The sequence below is a fragment of the Macaca fascicularis genome, chromosome 3 (genome assembly GCF_037993035.2).
Source record: "Macaca fascicularis isolate 582-1 chromosome 3, T2T-MFA8v1.1".
NCBI lineage: Eukaryota > Metazoa > Chordata > Mammalia > Primates > Cercopithecidae > Macaca > Macaca fascicularis.
In genome coordinates, this window is record NC_088377.1 from 27,239,156 (window position 1) to 27,266,415 (window position 27,260).

The window sequence follows — 27,260 nt, forward strand, 5'->3', positions numbered from 1 at the left end:
AAATTGTGGAGGTTACTTCTACTGGTCTTGCATCATTTGTTCTACTTGCAAAAAAGATGACAAAGACCCCGTCAACTTCCAGAAAGCAAAAAGTAACTCTTCTTGCACTAGTGGAAACTGCAGCCCATTAGAACTAATAATTGCTAACCCACTAGAACCCCGCAGGAAAACAGGGGAATACGCAACCCTAAGAATTGATGGGACCAGTCTTGATCCTGGAGTCTGTATCTTGATATGAGGAAAGGTCCGAAAATGCTCTCCTCAACCAGTATTTCAAACTTTCTATGATGAACTAAATATGCCAGTACCAGAAATTCCAGGAAAAACTAGAAACTTGTTTTTGCAATTAGCCGAGCATGTAGCTCAGTCTCCTAATGTCACTTCATGTTATGTTTGTGGAGGAACTATAATGGGAGATCAGTGGCCATGGGAAACCTGAGAATTAGTGCCTATAGACCCAGTTCCCAATGAATTCCTGGCCCAAAAAATCATCCTGATAACTTATGGGTCCTAAAAACCTCAATAATTGGACAGTATTGCATAGCTAGAGAAGGAAAAGAATTTACCCACCCTGTAGGATGGCTCAGTTGTCTTGGACAGAAATTGTATAATAGTGCTACCAAAACAGCCTTTTGGTGGAGTTCAAACTACATCGAAAAGAATCTATTTAGTACATTTCCAAAGTTGCTGACCTTGTGGACCCACCTGGAGTCCCATCAGGATTAGACGGCTCCCACTGGATTATACTGGAAATGTGGTCATAGAGCCTATGCTAAGCTGCCTGACCAATGGGCAGGTAGTTGTGTTACTGGCACTATTAAACCATCTTTCTTTCACTGCCCATGAAAACAGGCAAACTTCCAGGCTTCCCTGTCTATGCTTCCCACAAAAGGAGAAGCATAGCCATAGGTAATTGGAAAGATGATGAATGACCCCCCTGAAAGAATTATACAGTACTCTGGGTCTGCTACGTGGGCACAGGACAGTTCATGGGGGATGCTGGACCCCCATTTACATGCTCAACAGAATCATACCGCTGCAAGCTGTCTTAGAAATCATCACTAATAAAACTGACCAAGCCTTGACTTTACTGGCCCGACAAGAAACTCAGATGAGAAATGCTATGTATCAAAATAGATTGGCTCTCAACCACTTGCTGGCAGCTGAAGGAAGGGTCTGTGGAAAATTTACCTTTACTAATTGCTGTCTACACATAGATGATCAAGGGCAAGTAGTCAAAGACATAGTCAGAGACACGACAAAGCTGACACATGTGCCCATGCAAGTGTGGCATGGATTCAATCCTGGGGCTATGTTTGGAAAATGGTTCCCAGTGATAGGAGCATTTAAAACTCTTATAATAGGAATTATAGTAGTGATAAGAACCTGCCTGTTACTCCCTTGCTTGCTACCTGTACTCCTTCAAATGATAAAAATCTTTATTGCTACCTTAGTTCACCAAAATGCTTCAGCACAAGTGTACTATATGAATCATTATCGATCTGTCTTGCAGGAAGACATAGGTAGTGAGGATGAAAGTGAGGTTCTCAAAGGGGGGAATGAGAGAGGAGACCACTCCTCATATTGTCTTATACCTAATTTCTTGTATGCTGAAAAGGTGGAAGTTGAAAAAATAAGCAGAGTTGAAATTCATAGTCAGACAAACTGGTGCCACATTTCAGGCCTGGTAGTTAAAATTCAACCCCTGACCTCACTGCTTGTGTTATCTATAGATTCCAGACATTGTATGATGAAGCATTGTGAAACTCCCTGTTTTGTTCTGTTTCATTCTGATTATTAGTGCATGCAGCCCCCAGTCACGCACCCCTTGCTTGCTGAATCGATCATGACCACCCCCCTCACACAGCCCCTTTAGAGTTGTGAGCCCTTAAAAGGGACAGAAATTACTTATTTGGAGAGCTCTGCTTCTAGGATGTGAGTCTGCCAATGCTCCCAGCTGAATAAAGCTCTTTCCTTCCTCAATCTGGTATCTGAGGGATTTTTTTCTACGACTCTTCCTGCTACAACACAAATGTAATTACTGTGTAATTATTCACTGGCATATATATTCATGATCTGTATACATTTTGATATTGTGTTAAATTACAATAAATAAATATATTTTAAAAAGAATGGAATTTCTAGATTCAGTTCCAAAGGTAAAGAGCTTACAAGTCATCCCTCCCAAATAAATTATGTTTCCTGAACCTTTCAGCCAATTGCAGTTGCAAGGCAAATAATCACCCGGAAATCTGGCTTTCCAGATTTACAGCATTCGGCAGACACTGCTAAGATCTGATTACCTGGAGGAGAAGCTGCTAGGAACATAAAGTGACACAACACTTGAATTTTGAAGATTTTCTAGAGGTTAAACTATGGGTTAGCTTAAAAGTGAGACTCTTCTGGTGGCCACAGTCTTAGGAGGACCCTACACTTTTTTTTTTTTTTTTTTTTTTTTTTTTTTTTGAGATGGAGTTTTGTTCTTGTTGCCTGGGCTGGAGCACAATGGTACAATCTCAGCTCACTACAACCTCCACCTTCTGGGTTCAATCGATTCTCCTCCCTCAGTCTCCTGAGTAGCTGGAACTAAAGACACCCACAACCACACCCAGCTAATTTTTGTATTTTTAATAGAGACAAGGTTTCACCACGTTGCTCAGGCTGTTGTCAAACTCCTGACCTCAGGTGATCAACCCGCCTTGGCCTCCCAAAGTGCTGAGATTACAGGCATAAGACACCGTGCCCAGCCAGGAGGCCCCCTACTCTTTCATGAGCTTTACCTCCAAGAACTCCATAAGGTCTTCAAAATGAAGATACCAGAATGATTCCCTTTTGTCTGGAAGAATAGTCATAGAAAGAGTCCTTCAGAAACTTCTACATTACAAAGGCCTACTTTTCAGTGGAAAAGACTTTCCTAGATTCTTACCACAATGAAGGAAGAACATTCCTTCAACTGCAGCCTACTTTTACTCTCCAGTTCCTGCTGAATGGGGAAAACAGCTATACAACAAAATAGTTGTGAAGTTCTCACCCCAGACACACAGGCCCAATACAAGATTGAAATTTAATTATAAGATTCCCTTCCCACACATCTATCAGAGCAGCAGGGGTAGAATGGATCCTCATAATTTGCAGATTTTGCATTTGTTCATTTTCCCTCTTGCTAAAATGTATTTGTAGCCTCTAACTCAGCACTCTCGGAGCTTTTATGATCACATACAGACATGCAGAGTGGTGAAAATTTTGAATCACCTGACATGTACGTCCCAGCTGAGATGGAACAAAGTAAGAGCAGAAACAAGAAGCTCTCATACTTTAACCAAGTGTCTTTTTTGTGGTCTAATTAGTGCTATGTTTAAAAAATTGTTCGTGCTTTTTTGTTGTTATTGGTGATGGTGATTTCATTATTTAAAATGGCCCACAAGGGAAAAGATAAAGTGGTGTCTACAGTTTCTAAGTAAATATAAAAAGGCTGTGATGTGCCTTACAGAAAAAAGAAAATATGTGTTAGATTTGTTTCATTCAGGCATGAGTTATAGTACTGTTGGTTGTGAGTTCAATGTTATGAATCACAATATGGTTCAATGATAAAAAGAAAGGAAATTCACCAATCTCTACATGAGGTTTCTCTAAAAAGTGCTAAAGTAACATCTGCAGTGTGTGATAAAGCTATTGAAAATATGCAAAAGTGGCTAAGTGTGTGGATTCATAAGATAACAATAATAAAAAGAACATAATGGACAGCATTGTTTTGAGGTCAAAAGCCAAAGAAATGAACAATCGTCCTACACAGGATGAGAGAAATGCTAAACCAGTCTTAGCAAGTACTGGATGACTCACACATTTCAAAAAATAATATAGCACAAAAAATGTTAAACTTATAGGTGAGGCAGTTTCTGTAGAATACGAGGCTGCAAAGGATATTTTTTTTAATCTCCTAAGTGTTACATGGGAAAAGGGTTATGTGAAAAACAGGTTTTCAACCTTGAGGAGAGTGGATTTTTTTAAAGGATGATAGCAAATGGACCTATATAACACAAAAAGCATTTCAGCGGGTGAAAATATGATGAGAGGCTCAAGGGAATTTAACTCTTGTGTTTCCTTTAGCAGCAACAGCACAGTATTTGTTAGAACATAAACTATGGTGAATAATGAGACTTCCATCTGTATATTAATAGCAGATATGGCTGAAAGTGCTGCAGGAAACAGGCTGTTTATAAGGGAGGAGTGCTCATGAAAGTTAAAGGAAAAATAAAAACAATGATGCTGCACCATTGAGTGTCTCTGACACTTGTTATGTAGTAAATAGTAAGTACATATTGCTCTCTAGATTAACACAAATTCTTTTGCTGACTTATCTACCTCAGTTTATATAACCTAATACATCATATTTGGCTTTCAACAAAAAATGCCACAAGGTGAGAAAAAAACACACTAAGAAGAGATTAGGCAATTATCAGAACCAGACTCGGAGGTGAAACAGATGTTGGTGTATCAGACAAGAATTAAAAACACCTCTGTTTTACGACTTCAGGGTTCTAACAGACGAAGTAGACACAATGAAAAAACATATGAATAACATATGAGAGAGAAGGAATAAAATAAATAATAAAAATTAGAAGAAAATTAATGAAAGTCAAAACAGAAAGATAACATAAAATATAAATGAAATCATAGGCTGGTTCTTGGCTGGCCAAGAAAATCAAAATAAAAAGATGGAAGACACGAATTACAAACATCAGAAATCAAAGATCACCTATCATTGCTTATTCCCATTGAAAAGATGATGAAGGGATACTAAGGAACAACTCTGCCAAAATAGCAGAACTCAGTTGAAACGGTTAAATTCCTTGAAAAACACCAACAACAAAACTACAGAATCTCTCACAAGGAGAAACAGATAATTTTTTTTTTTTTTTTTTTTTTTTTTTTGAGACAGAGTCTTGCTCTGTCCCCCAGTCTGGAGTGCAGTGGCCGGATCTCAGCTCACTGCAAGCTCCGCCTCCCAGGTTTACGCCATTCTCCTTCTCCTGCCTCAGCTTCCCGTGTAGCTGGGACTACAGGCGCCGCCACCTCGCCCAGCTAGTTTTTTGTATTTTTTTTTTTTTTAGTAGAGACGGGATTTCACCGTGTTAGCCAGGATGGTCTCGATCTCCTGACCTCCTGATCCGCCCGTCTCGGCCTCCCAAAGTGCTGGGATTACAGGCTTGAGCCACCGCGCCCGGCCCGAGAAACAGATAATCTTCCTAGTGCTATATCTATTAAAGAAGTCACATCAATAGTTAAAAACCTTTTTAAAAAAGTATGAAACCCAGCACTTTCATTGGTAAATTTTACCAAACATTTGGGAAAAAAGTGAATAAAGCATGACCAAGTGGGATACACCCAGCCATTCAAGCTGGTTCATCACTTGCAAATCAGTCAATGCAATCCACCACATCCAAGTGTTAATCAAGAAAAAATATATATAATATATTATAAATATATATATTAGCTCAAGTGATGTAGAAAAAAATATATATTATATATGTAATCTCTATATGATCATCAAATGATTTAGAAGAAGTATTTGGCAAGATGTAACATTTATTATTAACAACAACAACAAAAAACACTCTTGGGACACTAGAAACAGAGAAACTTCCTCATCTTGATAAAGAGCACCTCCCAAAACCCTACAGTTTATATTATATTTAATGGGGAGAAACTTAGAAACTGGTTTCCCTCCCGCTAAGATCAAGAGCAAGGCAAGAATGTCTCACAGACCACTTCTATTAAACATCGTATTACAAATATTTCCCAGCACAATAAGACAAGAAAATGAGATGAAAGACACACAAGTTGTGAATGAAGAACTAAAATTGCATCTATTCGCAAATGACATGACTATCTCTGTAGAGTATCACAAAGAATCAACAGAAAAATCCTGGAACTAGGAGGCAACAGCAGCAAGACTACATGACACAAGGATGATATGCAAAAGTCAATTACTTCTTTATTAATAAAAAATGATTGGAATTTGAAAAAAGGTATCATTAATTAAATCAACCAAAAATGAAATATTTGAGTATAACACTAACAAATACGTACAGAATTTATACATAAAAAATTAGAAGACATTGATGCATTCAATCAAGGAAGTTCTAAATAAGTGGAGAGAAATTCCATCTTCATTGTTTGAAAGACTCAATATTGTTAATATGACCAATCTTACTAATGTAATTTATAGATTCAACACATATACCACTCTAAATGAAGGCAAGATATATTTTGCAGATCTTGACAAAGTTATTCTTAAATTTATATTGAATAGCCAAAAAATACTGAAGAAAAAGAATAAATGTGGGGGAAATATAATATCCATTTTCAATACTTGCTATAAAGCTACAGTAACTAAAATAGTACCATATTACAAAAGAACAGGCACACAGAATAATGAAACAGAATAGAGAGCCCCAAAATTGATCCATGCAAATGTAACAATGAAACTTTGACAAAGGAGCAAATGCAATTCAATGGCAAAAGGGCAGTCCTTTTTAATAACTGATGCTAAAACAATTCAAAGTTCAAATATGAAAAAAATTGAATGTAAACACAAACTGTACCTTTTCCAAAAGTTAACTCAAAGTGAATAATAGATTTCATTCTTAAATAGAAAACTCTAAAAATTCTAGAATGAAACATTTTAGAAAAACTATGTGAACTTGATTTGGGTGATAATTTTCTAAATAAAGCACAAAAAAATGCCCATGAAAGAAAACAATTTTATCAGTTGACCTTTATTAAATTAATAACTTCTGCTCTGTGAAAGACAGAAAACAGTAACAAAAAAGCAAAAAAAAAAAAAAAAAAAAAAAAACAATCAATAGACTGGGAGAAAATATTTGCAACCTACATATCCATTAAAGGTCTTGTATTTAAAAAATCAAATTAAATTTTAGAGAAATTTTGAAAATTTAACAATAACCCAACCAAAAACCCAATTAAAAACAGGCAAGAATTCTGAAAACCCACCTTCCCAAAGATGATATAAATATGAAAAATAGGTATAAGAAAAGAAGCTCAACAAAACTTACCATTAGAAATATGCAAATCAAAATAAAAATATCACTATAAAATATTCTAATAGCAATTTTTTAAAAGACTATACTAATTACTTATAATATGTGGAACAACAGAACCTGAACTCTTATTCATTGCTGGTGGGAAGGCAGAATTGTACAGACACTTCCGTGGCCAGTTTGGCCATTTGTTATGAAGCCTAGCATAGCTTCACCATGCAACTCAGAAAGTATTCTCCTAGGTATTATACAACTTGTTTGAAAATAGTTTCCATACAAAAACCTAAATGCAAATGTTGACAGCTCTGTTATTCATAATAGCCAAATTCTAGAAGCAACTAAGATGCTTATGAATATGTGCATTGATGAACAAACTGTGGTATTTCCATATAATGTAGTTCTATTTACTAATAAGGAAGGAACTAGCTATCAAGGCACAAAAAGACACAGAGGAACCTGAAATGCATATTGCTAAGTAAAACAAGCAAGTCTAAAATTCTACCTACTGTATGATTACGATGATAAGACATTTTGCAAAAGGTGACACTATAAAGATGTAAACAGACAGTGGTTTCCAGAGGATCAGATTGGGCAAGAAGGTTGAATAGGTGAATAGAAGTTTTCATAGTGGTAAAACTATTCTGTATGATTTTGTGTGGTGGGACATAATACTAGCATTTGTCGAAACACATAGATGTTTAGAACAAAACAGCAAGCCTTAATATATCCAAGAAAAAAATAATTTAGGAGGTAAAGGATTCCAGGATGCAAAGTAGACTGTGACCAAAGCATTTAACTATATTAGAGTTGTATTGTGGAACTTCAGTGATGAGGTGGATGAAAATGGTGCTTTCTTATGGAACTTTGGAAATGACTAAAGGCAAAGTGACTAAATAAGACTGAAGGCAAAAGTACTGCCTGTAAATATTGTACCCTAGTGGATAAAGGTATTTCTCACTGTTGTATAAAACTAATAATACTGAGACCACCATACATATATGTGTATATGTAAATATAATGAGATCAAAAATTTAACTTAATGGGTAGTAGGTAGTGAAAACTGGTATCTCACTATAGGAGTTTACAGATAAGCAAGATGAGAAAGCTGGAATGATTTATATGATAATGAATTAGAGCAATCAGTATGGGCTCAGTTTATTTTAATATAGATACAGATGATGCAATCAGTATGGGCTCAGTTTATTTTAATATAGATACAGATGATGCATACAGACACTTTTTAAGATAGCTACATGAATACAGGTTAGTATTTACTTGTATATTTCTTTACCCTGTCAGCTAACAGACAATAAAAGCAAATGGACCCCATTAAAAATGAATATAACTAGCACCATGACCTTGGTTTCTAATACCATTCTCCAATAAAAGAAGCTAGAGTCCTTTGGAAAAACAACTAGTTCTAGAATTGGGGCACAAAATATACAATATAAGCCCAGAGATTATTTCTGTTCCACAAAGTAAGAAAGTGCTAAAAACAACCAAACGATAACAATGGCCAAAGCTGGGACAGTTTGAGGAACAAAACAAAGTACTATTGGATAATAGCTCAAAGTATATTCATGAATCCATACTAATATAAACAAATGATTGAATAAAAAAAATGAGGAGAAATAGAAAATAATTCTGCTGAGTTTCAAATAATTTATGTAGAATCTTTACCCTGAATCTGGTGGAACATAACTCCCCAACACTCACTTGTTGAGGGGTCTGTATAACAATGACTTTCTTTCAAGGAGTGTAGTATCAAAAGGGAATCTGGAAAGAGTAAGTTAACAGTGGATAATCCAGATAAACACTTCAGCAGGGTAATCAAGTTAAAAATTAACAGTAATGACACTTTGGGAGGCCGAGGTGGGCAGATCACGTGGCCAGGAGACCATCCTGGCTAACACGGTGAAACCCCGTCTCTACTAAAAATATCTGCCTAAAATTCCATAACACTAGTCTAATCATGACAAAAATATGAGACAGGTCACAAGCGAGGGACATTCTAAATCTGCCTGACCCCTACTTCTTAAATGTCAAAGTCATCAAAATCAAAGAAAGTCTGTGCAACTGTCACAGCCTATGAAAACATGATGAATAAATGTAATATGTTCTCCTGATTGGGATCCTGGAACAGACAGTGGACATTAAGTGGAAATTAAAGGAATCTGAATATAATATGGAGTTTAGACAATAATTTATCAACATTATTTCATTAGTTGTGACACACATATTATACTAAAATATTAGCAATAAGGGACCCTGGATGTAGTGTACATGGGAACTCTCTGTACCATGTTCTTTTATGTAAATCAAAATTTATTTTATATTAAAATATTTTTTAAAAATTTTAAAATGGAATATAAGTGTTATTCAACAAATATTATTTAGAAACAGCTATGTGCCAGGCATTGTTATAGATCCTATGTGTATAGTGTATAAAATACACATTTAAAAATAAAATTCTTGCTGTTACAGAGCATATATGCCAAAGAAATTGGTTTAAAAAGTGAATTGTACTACTGAATGATGTCATTCCAAATTTGAAATAAAATATATGTTTTCTTAGATTATTAAGGCTATAACTTTTAAATTTTTATTATTCTGATTAATTGTAAACAATTTCCAAAATGAATTCTAATTCTCAGTTTTCACTGCAAACACAAGTTACCATAATATACTATATTTCAGATATCTTAAGGTCATAATTACTAAATAAAATTGAAGTGTTAAGATTCCACACAGATATTTCAAATTGTGCACCACATAGTTTTGCCACACATAAGACCACGTATATTGATTTTGCTCTTGTTCTTGTTTTTGTATGTATTTTTCATATCTTATAAGTATTTATTGAACTAGAAATATTCCTTCAAATGGATAATTTTGATTGTGAAACAAATCTCTCCTCCAAAATCTCAGTGGTTTATAACAGCAAGGATATACTCTCATTAATCTGTGTGTTTCTCCCCACTTTCTGGAATGAGTGCTCTGGTCAGCAAGTTTTTTTTCTTTTTCTTTCTTGGTTTTTTTTTTTTTTTTTTCCTCACACTGATGGCAGAGGTACAAGACTGTAAATGAAAATCCAAAAAGCAATAAAGTACGTTACAGCTTAACAAATTATCACTTCTGCCTTCTTGAACATGCCTAAGCAAGTGAGACGGTTTAGCCAAGATGAATGGTTGAGAAATCTTTGTCATTGTTTTAGCAAATTTGTGGATATAAAGTTCAACGAGAATTTGGGGATAACTACATGTATCCCACCTACTATGAGTCAAGCACACTGAAATGTAGTACAGTGTAAATTAAACCTGGCAGGACCCTTGCCCTCATGGAAACCTGTAAGTCAGTGAAGTCAAATTTCTGGTAGAATAGAAAGTTCTTTGTGTGAATCAGGAAAAAAAATCCTTTGAGTGTGCAAATTAGGGAAAGGGAAAAACTTATCCTTCCTCTGGTTAAGTAACTATATCCAAGGGTATAGTTTGATGAATGGAGTGGAAAATAAATTTTAATCTTCATAGTACAAGATAGGCAAGCCCCAAAATTGGGGCTTAGTCTGGGAGGGACCTTGGATTTGTCAGCAAAAGGATTCAAGGGCCACCTGCTGATGTTAAAGTGCGACTTATACTGAAGTGGCAATGTACAGTAGCAGCAGAGATACTGCTCCTTGCATGCAGAGCTACCCCAGAGGCAGTGTGCCAAGATTAGCAGCTCAGAGGCAGTGTGTATTAGTTGATTTTCACACTGCTGATAAAGACATACCCAAGACTGGGCAATTTACAAAAGAAAGAGGTTTAATTGAACTTACAGTTCCACATGACTGGGGAAGCCTCACAATCATGGCAGAAAGCAAGGAGGAGCAATTTCTGTCTTACATGGATAGCAGCAGGCCAAGAGAGAATGAGAGCAAAGTGAAACAAGTTTCCTCTTAACAAACCATCAGATCTCATGAGACTTCTTCACTACCACAAGAACAGTATGGGGGAAACTGCCTACATGATTCAATTATCTCCCATTAGGTCCCTCCCACAATACATGGGAATTATGGAAGTACAATTCAAGATGAGATTTGGGTGGGGACACAGAGCCAAACCATATCATTCTGTCCCCTGGCCCCTCCCAAATCTCATAACATCACATTTCAAAACCAGTCATGCCTTCCCAACAGTCCCCCAAAGTCTTAACTCATTTCAGCATTAACTCAAAAGTCCACAGTCCAAAGTCTTAGCCAAGACAAAGCAAGTCTCTTCCACCCATGAGTCTATAAAATCAAAAGCAAGTCAGTTGCTTCCTAGATACCATGGGGGTACAGGCATTGGGTAAATACAGCCATTCCAAATGGGATAAATTTGCCAAAACAAAGGCCCCATGCAAGTCCAAAATCCAGCAGGGAAGTCAAACGTTACAGCTCCATAATGATCTCCTTTGACTCCATGTCTCACATCCAAGTCACACTGATGCAAGAGGTGAGTTCCCATGGTCTTAGGCAGCTCTACCTCTGTGGCTTTGCAGGAAACAGCGTCTCCCTGGGAGCTGTCACAGGCTGTTGTTGAGGGTATGCAGCTATTCCAGGTGCACAGTGTAAGCTGTCAGTGGATCTCTCATTCTGGAGGACAGTGGCACTCGTCTCACAGCTCCACTAGGCAGTGCCCCAGTAAGGACTCTGTGTGGGGGCTCTGATCCCATATTTCCATTTCCCTTCCACACAGCAGTAGCAGGGGTTGCCCCTGCAACAAACTTCTGCCTGGACATCCAGGTGTTTCCATGAATCTTCTGAAATCTAGGCAGAGGTTCTCAAACCTCAATTCTTGACTTCTGTGCACTGGAAGGCTCAACACCAGAAAGAAGCTGCCAAAACTTGGGGTTTACACCCTCTGAAGCCATAGCCCAAGCTCCACATAGGCACCTTTCAGCCATGGCTGGAGTGGCTGGAACACAGGGCACCAAGTCCCTAGGGGGCTCATAATTCGGGGACCCTGGTCCCATCCCAAGAAACCACTATTTCCTCCTAAGCCTCCTGTGATAGGAGGGGCTGCCATGAAGACCTCTGTACATGATCTGGAGACATTTTCCCCATTATCTTGGGAATTAACATTTGGCTCCTCATTCCTTTTGCAAATTTCTGCAGCCAGCTTGAATTTCCCCTGAGAAAATGAGATTTTCTTTTCTATTGCATTGTCAGGCTGCACATTTTTCACACATTTATGCTCTGTTTCTCTTTTAAAACTGAATGCTTTTAACAGCACCCAAGTCACCTCTTGAATGCTTCAGTGCTTAGAATTTCTTCTACTGGCTGAGCACAGTGGCTTACACCTGGAATCCCAGCACTTTGGGAGGCCAAGGCAGGTAGATCACGAGGTCAGGAGATCGAGATCATCCTGGCTAACATGGTGAAACACTGACTCTACTAAAAATAGAAAAAAAAGACATCTCCCCATTTCTTCCCCAACTCTCATACCTGTGATAACCATTGTCTCATTCTTTATATCTGTGTATTTGAGCTGTCTCTCTTGATTAAAAAAGGTTCTTCATAAAAAAAAAAAAAAAATAGAAAAAAAATTAGCTAGACATGGTGACACGTGCCTGTAGTCCCAGCTATTTGAGAGGCTGAGGCAGGAGAATCACTTGAACCTAGTAGGCAGAGGTTGCAGTGAGCCAAGATTGCACCACTGCACTCCAGCCTGGGAGACACAGTGAGACTCTGTCTCAAAAAAAAAAAAAAAAAAAAAAAAAGAAAAAGAAATTTCTTCCATCAGATACCCCAAATCATCTTTCTCAAGTTCAAATTTCCATAAATCTCTAGGACAGGGGCAAAATGCCATCAGTCTTTTTGCTAAAACATAACAAGAGTCACCTTTGCTCTAGTTTCCAACAAGTTCTTGATCTCCATCTGAGAGCACCTCAACCTGGACCTTATTGTCCATATTGCTATCAGCATTGTGGGTAAAGCCATTCAACAAGTCTCTAAGAAGTTCTGAACTTTCCCACATTTCCTTGTCTTCTTGTGAGCTCTCCAGACTGTTTCAACCTCTTCCTGTTACCCAGTTCCAAAGTCGCTTCCACATTTTTGGGTATCTTTACAGCAGTGCCCCACTCCTGGTACCAATTTACTATATCAGTCCATTTTCACACTGCTGATAAGGACATACGTGAGACTGGGTAATTTACAAAATAAAGAGGTTTAATTGGACTGACAGCTCCATATGGCTGCAAAGCCTCACAACCATGGCAGAAGGCAAAGAGGAGCAAGTCCCATACTACACGGATGGTAGCAGGCAAGGAAAGAATGAGAACCAAGTGAAACGAGTTTCCCCTTATCAAACAATCAGATCTCATGAGACTGATTCACCACCATGAGAACAGTATGGGATTAACCATCTGCATGAGTGAATTATCTTCCACCAGATCCCTCCCAGAACATATGAGAATTATTGGAGTACAATTCAGGATGAGATTTTGGTGGGGACACAAAGCCAAACCATATCACAGTGCTTCAGTTATATGTATACCTACTTTTAATTATGTGTAAATTAAGCAGTAGTTTAGGCAGAAATTTCTAGGAAAAGGGTGGTAACTTCCAGGTGCTCAGTTCATTGCCATGGAAAAGGGTGGTAACTTTGGGTGTTGCCATGGCAATGGTAAGTTGACATGGCATACTAGTGGACATGTCTTATGAAAAGCTGCTTCCGCTGGGCCCTATTTCAGTCAGTCCTCAATACAGTCCAATGTTCCAGCTGCCCCATTTGGTAGGGGCAGCCAGTAATGGCAGCCTATCCTGCCTCACTCTGGAGGAGGCAGATTAGATAGTCCTGCCTCCTACCTCACCCTCAACTATTCTTTGTGGTGACTTTGTGTGCAAGGAACTAACCATAGCAGCCAAGTTATCACACAAAATTATCATAAAATACACAAATACATTCATTAAATTTATATTTGCATTGAGGTATGTGATGGTCTGAATAATGTCCTTCTCCGAATAAGAGATTCAGGTCTTAATCTCTAGAACCTGCGAATGTTACCTTATATAACAAAAGAGGACTTTACAATTGTGATTAAATTAATAATATTGATCGGTAGAGACTGTCCTGGGTCATCTAGGTGAGTCCTACCTGCAGTCACAGGTGACCTTGTAATAGGCAGGCAGAGGGAGATTTGACACACACAGAGGGGGCAAGGCAAAGTGACTCTGCAGGCATAGATTGGAGTGAGGCAGCCACAAGCCAAAAAATGAGGACAGCCACCATAATCTGAAAGAAGCAAGGAATGAATTATTTTCTGGAGCCTCAGGAGTAGCCCTGCTCTCAACTTGCTTTCATCCCAATGATACTGAATTCATACTTTTTGCTTTCTGAAAGTGAGGGAATGCATTGACTTTGTTTTAAGCCACTACGTTTTTGATAATTTGTTAAAGCACCCATAGGAAATGAGTATAATCTATAATATAAATATGGTAAAATTTAAAATTTTCATATGTTCGATACTATGAATTTTGAAAAAATGCATCATTTAACCATCAAAACAACCAAGATACAGAATAGTTCTATTATCCTCCCCAGTTCTTTTATGCCCATTTATAGGTAACCTCTCCTTCAGCTCCTGGCAACTACTGATTATGCTCCTTTGTCTCTGTATTGTGCTGCTGCAGAATGTCATAAAAACAGAATCATATAGTATTGTAGCTTTTGAGGTTGGCATCTTTCATTTACAAAAATGTATTTGATATTTATCCTATTTTTTGTGGGGGTGGGGGGAATGGAGGCTCCCTCTGTCATCCAGGCTGGAGTGCAGTGGTGGATCTTGGCTCTCTGCAACCTCTGCCTCCCGGGTTCAAGCAATTCTCCTGCCTCAGCCTCCCAAGTAGCTGAGATCACAGGCTTGCACCACCACGCCTAGCTAATTTTGTATTTTCAGTAGAAATGGAGTTGCACCAATTGGCCAGACTGGTCTTCAATTCTTGACCTCAAGTGATCCATCTGTCTCTGCTTCCTAAAGTGCTGGGATTACAGGCATGAGCCACTGTGCCTGGCCCCATATATATTTTTTCTATATGTACATAATTAGCTCTTTTTAATAGCAGATTAGCATTCCCTTACATGAAAATTTGGCATATCAGAATCTGTGTCCATTCAACAGGTTAAGGACATTTGATTTATTTCCAGTTTTTGTCAATTATACAAAATAGTCACTATAAACATTCACATATGCTTATTTTATGTGAATATAATTTTTACTTTGGGATAATGAATACTGTGAATGAATGCCGTGTCATTTTGCAGAGCAGGTTTACACTTTTCTAAGAAACGGTCAGCCAGACATGGTGGCTCACACCTGTAGACCCAGCACTTTGGGAGGCTGAGGAGGGCAGATGACAAGGTCAGGGGTTTGAGACCCGCCTGGCCAATATGGTGAAACCCCATCTCTACCGAAAATACAAAAAATTAGTCAGGCGTGGTGGCAAGTGCCTGTAATCCAAGCTACTATTTTACTTCCTCGTCCTGCACCACTGAGATAGGAGAATTCTGGTTGTCCCCCATCCTCTCCAGTACTTGGTATTACTTTGTCTTATTTTTTAACATTCTAATAAATATGTGATAGTCTCTCATTTATTAGATACATTTGCATTATCTAATAACCAAACATTATCCTAATTCTTTTTGGGTTGTTTGTGGTAGTCTGTTTATTATTATATTTTGAGACTTCTTTATGTGTCCTGGAAACAAGTTCTTTACCAGATATGTGTTGCAAATGTTCTTTCAGTTGCAAATTTTGTCATTCTCCGAATAGCATCTTTCAAAAAGGTGGAAAATTTTACTTTTGATAAATTCCAATTTACTGATTTTTTTTTCTTGTTTGAATTATGCTTTAAGTGTCATATACCTATATATCTTGATAAACAATATTTGACCTAGTTTCCAGCTGATTGTCAATTCTGGGAATATAATTACTTTAGTCCCACAACTTTTTACTTTTCTGAATTCTCAGTTTTTAAATTATGTTGTCCATATGGCTCATTTAATGAAAGACAAATTCTTAAAGAAGAGGGCTTTCACTCCTGACCATAATGGAGTAACAAGGATCATATTTGCCTTCTTACCTTAAAACCACTTGAAGGCTAGACAATATCTATGGAAACATAAAGCACAAATGAGAATCAAGCATCGGACCACAAAATAATGCAAGAAAGTTAGCACTGAGGAAAGGAGATATATGTGGTGAAACCTGCATGGACCCATCTTTTCTTTTTTTTTTTTTTTTTTGTGCCAAACCAATTTTTTTTTTAATTCTGCTCTCTTAATTAATTTTATTATTATTATTATTATTATTATTATTATACGTTAAGTTCTAGGGTACATGCACATAACGTGCAGGTTTGTTACATATGTATACTTGTGCCATGTTGGTGTGCTGCACCCATCAACTCGTCAGCACCCATCAACTCGTCATTTACATCAGGTATAACTCCCAATACATTCCCTCCCTCCTCCCCCCTCCCCATGATAGGCCCCAGTGTATGATGTTCCCCTTCCCGAGTCCAAGTGATCTCATTGTTCAGTTCCCACCTATGAGTGAGAATATGCGGTGTTTGGTTTTCTGTTCCTGTGATAGTTTGCTGAGAATGATGGTTTCCAGCTGCATCCATGTCCCTACAAAGGACACAAACGCATCCTTTTTTATGGCTGCATAGTGTTCCATTACTATGTATTATACATAGTATTCCATTACTATGCAGCCATAAAAAAGGGCCCATCTTATTGCTTGGAGAGAGTTCGAAGCCTGCATGACAGAGCAGGAGAATCCAAATTCAGCAGAGGACTTTCATTGAAAGGAAGAGAGTTTGAAATTCATGGAAGCCCCTGTGGCTAAAATTTTCAGAGAACACTAAAGAGGGAAAAGTATACAGGAAGAATCTCAGAGATGAGCAGTGAGTTCCCTAAAGTTTTATCTAACTACTGATCTAAGCATGTATGTGAGGAAAATCCTTAAGGCCAGAAAACATCAGAGAAGGAGTAGGCTGACTGGTCAGTAGAGCTCACACAGAAAGGATGTTATATTCCCCCACTCAGGATATAAGAGCGGATATTTCATAGAAAATTTAATAGAGCTGGCCGGGCATGGTGGCTCATGTCTGCAATCCTAGCATTTTGGGAGGCTGAGGCAGGCAGATCATCTGGGTTCAGGAGTTCGAGACCAGCCTGACCAACATGAAAAACCCCATATCTACTAAAAACACAAAAATTAGCTGGGTGTGGTGGCATGCACCTGTAATCGCAGCTACTCGGGAGGCTGAGGCAGGAGAATCCCTTGAACCCAGGAGGCAGAAGTTGCAGTGAGCTCAGACCTGCCACTGCACTCCAGCCTGGGCAACAGAGCAAGACAAGAAAGAGAGAGAAGAAAGAAAGAAAGAAAGGAAGGAAGGAAGGGAAGGAAGGGAAGGAAGGGAAAGAAAGGAAAGAAAGGAAAGAAGGAAAGAAAGAAAGGAAGAGAGAGAGAAAGAAAAGAGGAAGGAAGGAAGGAGAAAGAAAAGAAAGAAAGAAAGAAAGAAAGAAAGAAAGAAAGAAAGAAAGAAAGAAAGAAAGAAAGAAAGAAAGAAAGAAAGAGAGGAAGGAAGGAAGGAAGGAAGGAAGGAAGGAAGGAAGGAAGGAAGGAAGGAAGGAGAGGGAGGGAAGGAAAGAAGGATGGAAGGAAGAGAGGGAGGGAGGGAGGGAGGAAGAAAGAAAGAAAAAGCAAGCAAGGCGGGAGGAAAGGAGGGAAAGAAGGAAGGAAGGAAGGAAGGAAGGGAGGAAGGGAGGAAAAGAGGGAGGAAGGAAGCAGGGAGGGAGGGAAGGAAAGAAGGATGGAAAGAAGGAAGGAAGGGAGGGAGGGAGGAAGGAAGGAAGGGAGGAAGGAAGGAAGAAAGAAAAAGCAAGCAAGCAAGCAAGGAGGGAGGAAGGGAGGGAAGGAAGGAAGGAAGGAAGGAAGGAAGGAAGGAAGGAAGGAAGGAAGCAAGCTGGGAGGGAGGGAGGGAAGGAAAGAAGGACGGAAAGAAGGAAGGAAGGAAGAGAGGGAGGGAGGGATTCAGTAGAGCCAAATCTGAAGGCTGCCCTGGACTCATGAGCCAAAGGGCTTCTGAATAACAAGTATATCACTGAACCAATTCCAATAAGATAAAATAAATATAATAAAAGTTAATATGTAAAATTACAACATTCAAAACTTCTTACATTTGATCAAAAATAACCAAGAATGCTAACTGCACACATAAAAGGTCATTTATGTTAGAATTAGTAATCAAGGAATTAAAAATAGTTACTATAAATAAACTCCATATTTTCAAGAAGGTAGAGAAAATCATGAACATTAAGAGGAGAGAAAGAGATATTATAAACAATGAAAACTGAAATAACAATTTCTAGAGATGAAAAATATGATACCTAAAGTGAAAAATATGCTGAATTGAAATAAAATCTAAGTAGACACTATAAAAGAATATATGAATTAACTTAAAGACATAGCAATATAAAATAGTGAAAAATAAAATGCAGAAAAAAGACCAAAAGAAATGAAAAGAGCATCAATGACCAGGTGGACAATATCAAGTGGTCCAATATATAAGTGAAAAGTAGAAAGCAAGAGGAGAAAGAAAATGTATTTGGAGAATAATAGCTAATTCTTTTCAAATTTTGAAGGAAAATAGAAGGCATCGTAGTTTAAAAAACTAACAAACCTCTTAATAAATACAAAATTAACATAAAGGAAAAACACTTAAGAATAACATAAACGTATTCCTGAAAAGAATAATAAAAACAAACTCTTAACTCTGACTACATATCCAAAATCTTAATGATTCCAAAACATAAATAATATGAATAGAATACAAGAAACTTCACAATTAGGTTTCTGAGAAACAGTGATTTTAAAAGCATTAAAAACAGCCACAGAAAAATGGACACATTACATACGGAAGTTACAAAATATAACAATAGCTGACTTCTTATAAGAGTATACATGCCACAAAATAATGAAGCGAGTCTTTAAATCATGGAAAACAAACATCAAAACTAAAATTCTGCCTCAGAAAAAATACTTTTCACCAATGAAGGCAAAAATTAAGTATTTTAAATTATTTAGATAACGAGCACATAATAGTTGTTTATATTATGGAGTACATGTGATGTTTTGATACAGGCTTATCATGTGTAGTGATCAAATCATAGTCATCGGTGGATCCATCATCTAAAGCATTTGTCTTTTATTTGTGTTCGGAACATTACAATTATACTTTTAGTTACTTTGAAATACACAATAAAGTATTGTTGACTATAGTAACTACAGTCACCCTATTGTGCTATCAAATACTAGATCTTATTCAATCTATCTAACTGGATTTTGTACCCATTAACCATCCTCACTTTATTAATCCTCCCTCTTCTCTACCCTTCTCAGGTTCTGGCAATCATTGTTCCACTTTGTCTGCATGAGTTCAAGGTTTTCTGGGTTTTTTTTTTTTTTTTTTTTTAAGCTTCCATATATGAGTGAGAACATGTGATATTGATATTTGTCTTTCTGTGCCTGGCTTAATATCCTCCAGTTCCATCCATGTTGCTGCAAATGACAGGATTTTATGCTTTTATATACATATATATATGAATTTTTCTTTATTAATCTAATGATGAATATTTAGGTTGATTCCATATCTCAGCTATCACGCATAGTGCTGCAGTTAATGTGGGTGTTGACATCTCTTCGATATACTGATTTCTTTTCTTTGGATATATACCCAGCAGTGGGATTGCTGGATCATATGGTAGTTACTATTTTAGTTTTTGAGGAACTTCCATACTTTTAGCCATAGGTGGCTGTGCTATTTTATAGTCCCATCAACAATGTATGAGGATTCCCCCTTTTCCACATCCTCACTGGCATTCATTATTGCCTATCTTTTGCATAAAAGCCATTTTAACTGGGGTGAGATATCTTACTGTACTTTTGATTTTCATATCTCTGATGACTGCTACTTTAATGCATGTTTTATATACTTGTTGGCCATTTGTATTTCTTTTTCTTTTTTTTTTTTTTAGAACTGTCTATCCAATATTTTGCCCATTTCTTAATTGAATCATTTGGATTCTCTCCTATGGAGATGTAGCAAGAATAATTCACCAACAGCAGACCTGCAATATCAGACCTGTTAAAGGAAGTTTCTTATGTAGAAAATCAGTTTTAGAAAGTAATATTTTGTGAACTTGTGGAGAGTTCATGATTCCAAATTACAACACAAAAATAGTCTGCTAATGAAATTATTAATTAAATATCCCCAAACCACTAATGTTATCCCCAGAAACAAATTACTCAAAATGTAGTGCTCTGAAATAACTGCCTTCTAAAAAAAAATGTTTCTGGATTCTGTGGATAAGATATTTGGATGGTTTTACATCAGAAGCTGATTTTCTTTGCTCCACAGTGCCAGGGACCTCATCTTGGAAGACTCGAAGGCTAGGCTAATGCAACGACTGAAGGTTGGCATCAACTGGAGGGTCCTTCACTGATAGGTCTGACAATGGAGCTGCAATGGCCCGAAGACAAAGATTGTCAATTCAACTTGGAAAGTCTATGTATTCTGGTTCCTCACAGCGTCATGGTGAATACCCAGAATAGCTACATGATGCTTCAGCGTGTCCAGATTGTCTATTCCAAAGTCAAAGGGAAATCTGCTTTTTATTTCATTACTTACCATCAGACATGCCTTGGCATCACTTCTGCCATACTCGATTACAGTCACAGCAGTGAAACGTCTGCCCAGATTCGATGGGACAAAGCATATACCCTACCTCTAACTAGGAGGAGTGTCAAAGACTCTACTGCCATTTTTTTAAGCATCCTACTTAGGCTCTCTGATTCTTAATCAGCTTCTATACCTTTTTGTGTGTTCTGTAGCAATGAAGTGTGCAGTTTTCTGCTTTCCTCTGGATTTCTCTTCCAATATATTCTTATCCTTTTCCTTAACCAGCTTCCTTTTGTTATTCTTTTTTAACACAACTCAAATGACTGTCAATGGTCATTGCATGTCATTTCATCTCAAAATAGGATATACTATACCCTACAAGAGAAATCTCCCCTTTATTACTTTTTGAGAGAGTGTATGATCAAGGACAACTTTATCTAAAACCACTAAATGCGTGAGTCAATGACCAGCACTACATTGAACAAGACCAGGAAAGGGTGATAGGACGTAGAATGGAGTAATTTTATTGCTTCTCTTATCGAAGGAGATCTTTGTGTTTCTGTGAGTCTTTCTGGAATGCTTTAACTATATACTATATAAATATCTTACCAGTTCCATCAGACTTTTGGTTTATGACAGCAAATCAAAAAATAAATGTCTTGCTTTAAAAATTTTTATGAGCACAAGTCAAAGGCCATTTAACTAAAATAATATTGAAAACAATAAAACATAAAGCAGAACAATCTATTTAGTATCTTTTTTTGGATTGACAAAGATGTTCCACATTTGAATAATCTATAGACAAAGAAGTGTATTTGAGGTAATGCTAGCACAACTATTTTTTTGGCTTTTGAAAGAAAATGAAGGATCTCATATTGTATTTTATATTAAAATAAAACCAGTCTCCTTAACAAAGGGAATAATTATCTTAAAGAGGACTTTAAGTGATTTTTTTCCCAAACTTCAAGTCGAGAATAAATTAGAACTATTCTCTATTCCTATTGAAATGATATCATAAAAACCTTACTCTCCAAAAATTTAATTAAACTAAATTGGACATTTGCCATATAATAGATACCACAATAATCAGTTCATTTTCACTTTTCATATTAGAAGTCTCAAAAAATGCAGGAGATGGCTATTATAATCTGTATTTTCCAGATCATATTACTGAGCCTTAAGGGTTTAAATAACTTAACTGGTAAGGTATATCAATAAGGATAGAATAAGAAATTAAATCTGTCATAGTCCAAAATGGGGGGGAAAAAAAACAAAACAAAAAAACATCTGGCTGGGCACAGTGGCTCATGCCTGTAATCTCAGCACTTTGAGAGGCCAAGGTGGGTGGATCACCTGAGGTCAGGAGTTCGAAACCAGCCTGATGAACATGGAGAAACCCCGTCTCTACTAAAAATACAAAATTAGCCAGGTGTGGTGGCGCATGCCTGTAATCCCAGCTACATGGGGGGCTGAGGCAGGAGAACCACTTGAAGCTGGGAGGCAGAGGTTGCGGTGAGCCGAGGTCACAACATTGCACTCCAGCCTGAGCAACAAGAGCGAAACTCCGTCAAAAAAAAAAAAAGACACCTAAGAGTAGATATTTTAGATATTTGACCAAACTGGTAGATAAGAGAGACTCAAATTTTATTATAATTTTATTTGGATAACTAAGGAAATGTGACTTTTCTTATATACAGTCATTAGAAGATCAAGTATACTGTATAAAAGTAAAGATACTAAAGTTTAAAAAGTGTAATTAATTTGCTGAGTACATATATCTTGTTAGCTGCTAGGCCACAACTGGACCCAAATCTCTTTTCTCCCATGCTGCAAAACTCTTAACTATTTTCTTCATCATAATATTCTATTCATGTGGAATTTCACTCACGCTCCTTACACAATCACTATAAAACTTATCTACGGCCCATCTAAATCTCCCCTACTCCACAGGTCTTTTCTATAATTCTACATATAAAAGCGACTTTCAAAAACACTTATTCATAATACCATCTGATAGTGTATTGACAGTAATTTGCTCTGCATTATTCTAATTAATTAACAGTGACATATCTTTTATAAGCTTGATAATTTTAGTAAGATACAGGATAATATCATCAGCTTTTTCTTTTTCTTTTTCTTTTTTTTTTTTAATCAGTGTGCCTTGTCTATGGAAGCTTGTTAATGCAAACTAACAATTTGGGGATAGGAAGTAATCTTAAATCATCAGTTAACACTGGTAAAAATTGTCTCAAAATATGCATTAGTTCCTAGAAATAAAACACTACCCCAAGACCAAAATAGATTTGCTCAAGAATAATAAGCTTTATTACAAATGTTATTAAAGATTTTTTACAAATGAAAGTGTGCTTCTATGTGCCATTTAGCTCTGTCTTTAAAATGGATTCAATGTATTTATTTCATGTATTGTAACAATAGTATTAATTACATTAAATTAGGAATAATATCTTTTGGATTTATTTCTAAATGTCTGCTTTTTGTTGTCATTGTAATTAAATTTTAAAAACACAGATTGTTTATTTAATGGATATTTTCTTCCAAGAATTGTTTTGCTTAAGGATTGCACTGGGAACAAGATGTGAGCAACTTTCATCTAGTGCAAACATTATCTGACAACCACTACTAAAACTCTTCTCGGGTCAGTTTTGTGTTTCAGACAGATAAACCTAGGAGTAGGTGAATAAATCATTTAAGTATCTAGCTTATCTGCTGCACTAAGATCTTACTAAATAATTTGTTTAAATTGGTACACATATGACGTCAGGCACTACCAAAACAAAACACCTGATTTAAATCTATTAGAATAATAAAACATATTCTATCCTTTCATCATCATTCTCAATTGGAAAAAAAATGGTGTAGGGTTTTATTTGCATTTATGGAAAACAATGTCTGCTTGGGAAAAATTAAGGAACACAGACAACCACTTTAAATGTGCAAGGTTAATGCAGTGTATTATTTTCTTAAAATACATTTTTTGGATTAAGCAAGTCTATTTGCCAAAGTTCAATGTTGTTTTGTTACACACACACACAGACACACACCACACGCACACACACACAAATTTTGACAATATTTCCATTAGCAGGTGTTTTTGTATCAACAATGCCACCTTTGAAATGTACAGGACTCAAATATTATTTGATGTTTAGTATTGTTTTATTCCAGATTATAGCACCACACCCCTGCTAATCCCTGAACGATTTGGCAGTCACAGCGATGGTTGGAGGATAGCTTTAAGCTGTTTAAATCATCCCAGATTCTGTGTTCTTTCTTTCTGCCCAATTTGACTGATGTCTTGCTCCTTGATTCTATTTGCATATGGAGCTCAGTCACTTTCCTCAGATTCTTTAAAACTAAATAGAGGGTTAATAAGCACATACTTCATCTTGCACCATACAGTAAATTGACAAGGTTTTGTTCTGTAGAAGCTTTACTGAAGTTACGGATAATGAAAATTTTAATTACAACACAACAGAAAATATAACATAAAATTGGGTGTTTTGATGCTCTACAATCATTTTCAATCCACTATTTTTATCCTCCCACAACATTATCACTTTTTCTTTCTGCAAAAACAAATTAACTCCACTCCCACTGGGATTTCCTCTAAAAAATGTCTTTTAAAAAATAAACTAAATAGGGCCGGGTGCAGTGCCTCACGCCTGTAATCCCAGCACTTTGAGAGGCGGAGGCAGGCGGATCACGAGGTCAGGAGATCAAGACCATCCTGGCTAACACGGTGAAACCCCGTCTCTACTAAAAATACAAAAAAATTAGCCGGTCGCGGTGGCGGCACCTGTAGTCCCAGCTACTCGGGAGGCTGAGGCAGGAGAATGGCGGGAACCCGGGAGGTGGAGCTTGCAGTGAGCGGAGATCGCACCACTGCACTCCAGCCTGGGCGACAGAGCGAGACTCCGCCTCAGAAAAATAAATAAATATCCAAACAAACAAACTAAATAGAAATGAATAGAAAGTGTGATGGTTAATATTGAGCGTCCACTTGATTGGATTGAAGGATGCAAAGTTTTGTTCCTGGGTGTGTCTCTGAGGATGTTGCCAAAGGAGATTAACATTTAGGCCGACCCACCCTTAATCTGGAGGGCACAATCTAATCAGCTGCCAGTGAATATAAAGAAGGCAAAAAAAAAAAAAAAAACATGAAAAGGTGAGACTGGCCTAGCCTCCGAGGCTACATCTTTCTCCCATGCTGGATGCTTCCTGACCTCCAACATCGGACTCCAATCTCTTCAATTTCAAGACTCAGACTGGCTCACTTTGCTCCTCAAGCTTGCAGACAGACTATTGTGGGAACTTGGGATTGTGTAAAAGTTAATACTTAATAAACTCCTTTATATCTATCTATCTATCTATCTATCTATCTATCTATCTATCTATCTATCTATCTATCTGTCTATCTATCTATCCATCCTATTAGATCTGCCTCTCTAGGGAACCCTGACTAATACAGAAAGCTAAACAAAGCAGTTCAGCTCTTATGAAAATACTTTGTACTTGCCGTGTCCTTCCATAAATTGCCTACGTCCAATTTTGTCCACACTTTGATAGGCTATCGGGTGTTTCCCTTAATAGGTAATGTTCCTCCACTAATAGATGCCAGCTTTTAAAATACTTTATTTATTTTTTTTAATTTATTTATTATTATTATACTTTAAGTTGTAGGGTACATGTGCATAACGTGCAGGTTTGTTACATATGTATACTTGTGCCATGTTGGTGTGCTGCACCCATCAACTCATCATTTACATCAGGTATAACTCCCAATGGTTTTATCCATTGTTTGTATGGAAGAGTACATTATATCTGTGACTATATTGATGGTAAATTAAGTATATTATTTCAATAAAATTTATAAAGAAAGCATTAATCACAGGATCCATTTCTTTAAAATATAACTAAATTTAATCCCACTATTAGTGATTAAACATAATGCCTACTTTAACTGATTTGTCTGGGTTTGTTGAATCTTCAAATATTTCAACTAAATTTTTTCATGTATATAGAAATATATCTATATGTTCCTAGATGGAAGACAACAGGATTTTATTCACCAAATAGTATTTTAAGGAAGAAAGAAATGGCTTAAATCCCTGTTCCTGGTATGGAAAAATGAGGAAGTGTATATTTTAACATTGAAATCAAAGGAGTACTCTGAGTTGAATGAGAAACAAAGTATAATATATATTCTTTCTTGCATTTTAGCACAGCATCCTTTTTACACAACGTATTTGACTGCCTGTGATTTATGCAGCACAATAGCTTTCTTATGACACTTATGTTAATCTTTTTCCCCCTTTCCATTACCTGAACATATCAGTATGTTTTCTTGTTGAAATAATTTGGAGTAGTAATTTGCAAATTTCTTCTGACAGCCCTTAAGGTACAATAAATTTCTCAAATCAGTAGGAGCTCTTGAAATGTGTTTTCAATATCCCTGCTGCAAATGAAACTAGCGAGCTACAAATGTGCAAGTGCACAGAAAATCAGAAAGAATGAATTTTTCACTTAGACAGAATTGGATGTTTCCTTAATTATTTGTAACCTAGGGCCATAAAAAAGTTTCTCATTTTAGAATTTGGTTTTACAACCAGGATTTTTTGTTTATATGAATGTACTAATGAATTTGAATCCATAAAAAAACAGAAGGACAAACACAACCGCCATATTATACCATTTCTTTTAATAAATTATAAGATTGTATGTATATAATATTAAATCAATATGTAAAACAATGTTACTGAATACCCATGGGATAGAATAACAAAAATATTTAGTCTAATATAAATTTTCACAGATATTAAAGATTTTCTTCTGTGACTGATAATGACGATGGCAAGAGCAGGTGGCAGAGAGTCTAACTTATGTAGAGTTTCTCCATGAGAAAATATGTTATATCCTCTATATCTTTAAAATTCTACCATTATGATATATTTTATTTTTGATCTTTTAAAAAGCATTATATTTCACAGTCATGACAAGTGCGCTTTTGCCTCCAGGGCAGTAGGCTGTAATTAAACTGTACGTCTGAAGACAGAGCACTGGAGTGCAAATCCTTGCTTTTTACTAATTAACTTGGGCAAGTGACTTGGTTTATTTAAAATGCAAAAAACTATTTCTAAGATTGGCAGCACATACAAGAAAATCCAATATAATAATGTCTTAAATATGTAATTGGCTACTTTTCTCTCATGAAGATTAATTCTAATGGCCAACGATTCTGAATTTCTAGGAAGACTTGATTGAGTCAACAAAAATTTAGTCTCCTTCTGTATGTCTATCTCTACTGCCATCTTCAGGTTTCCATCCTCAATGGTATATGATGGGAACTGGAGCTCTAATAATGATGGTTACATCTTTATTTCAGGGTGCATAAAGGTAGAAAAGGGAAGGACACAGACTCTAACCTAGCTTAGCCATTTGTTTCCTTTAAGAAACTTCTGGCTGGGCACAGT

The 27,260-nt window shown here is 36.8% G+C and overlaps 1 long non-coding RNA gene across 1 annotated transcript in view; it reads right to left on the reverse strand.

The window, feature by feature from the left end:
* Positions 1–1,696: 1,696 nt before the first annotated feature.
* Positions 1,697–27,260, reverse strand: part of LOC135969816 (uncharacterized) — a 107,237-nt gene continuing 81,673 nt past the window's right edge. Inside the window, exon 3 of the long non-coding RNA XR_010585223.1 lies at positions 1,697–2,021. This is a non-coding gene — a long non-coding RNA (uncharacterized lncRNA). The remainder of the gene's footprint in view (positions 2,022–27,260) is intronic.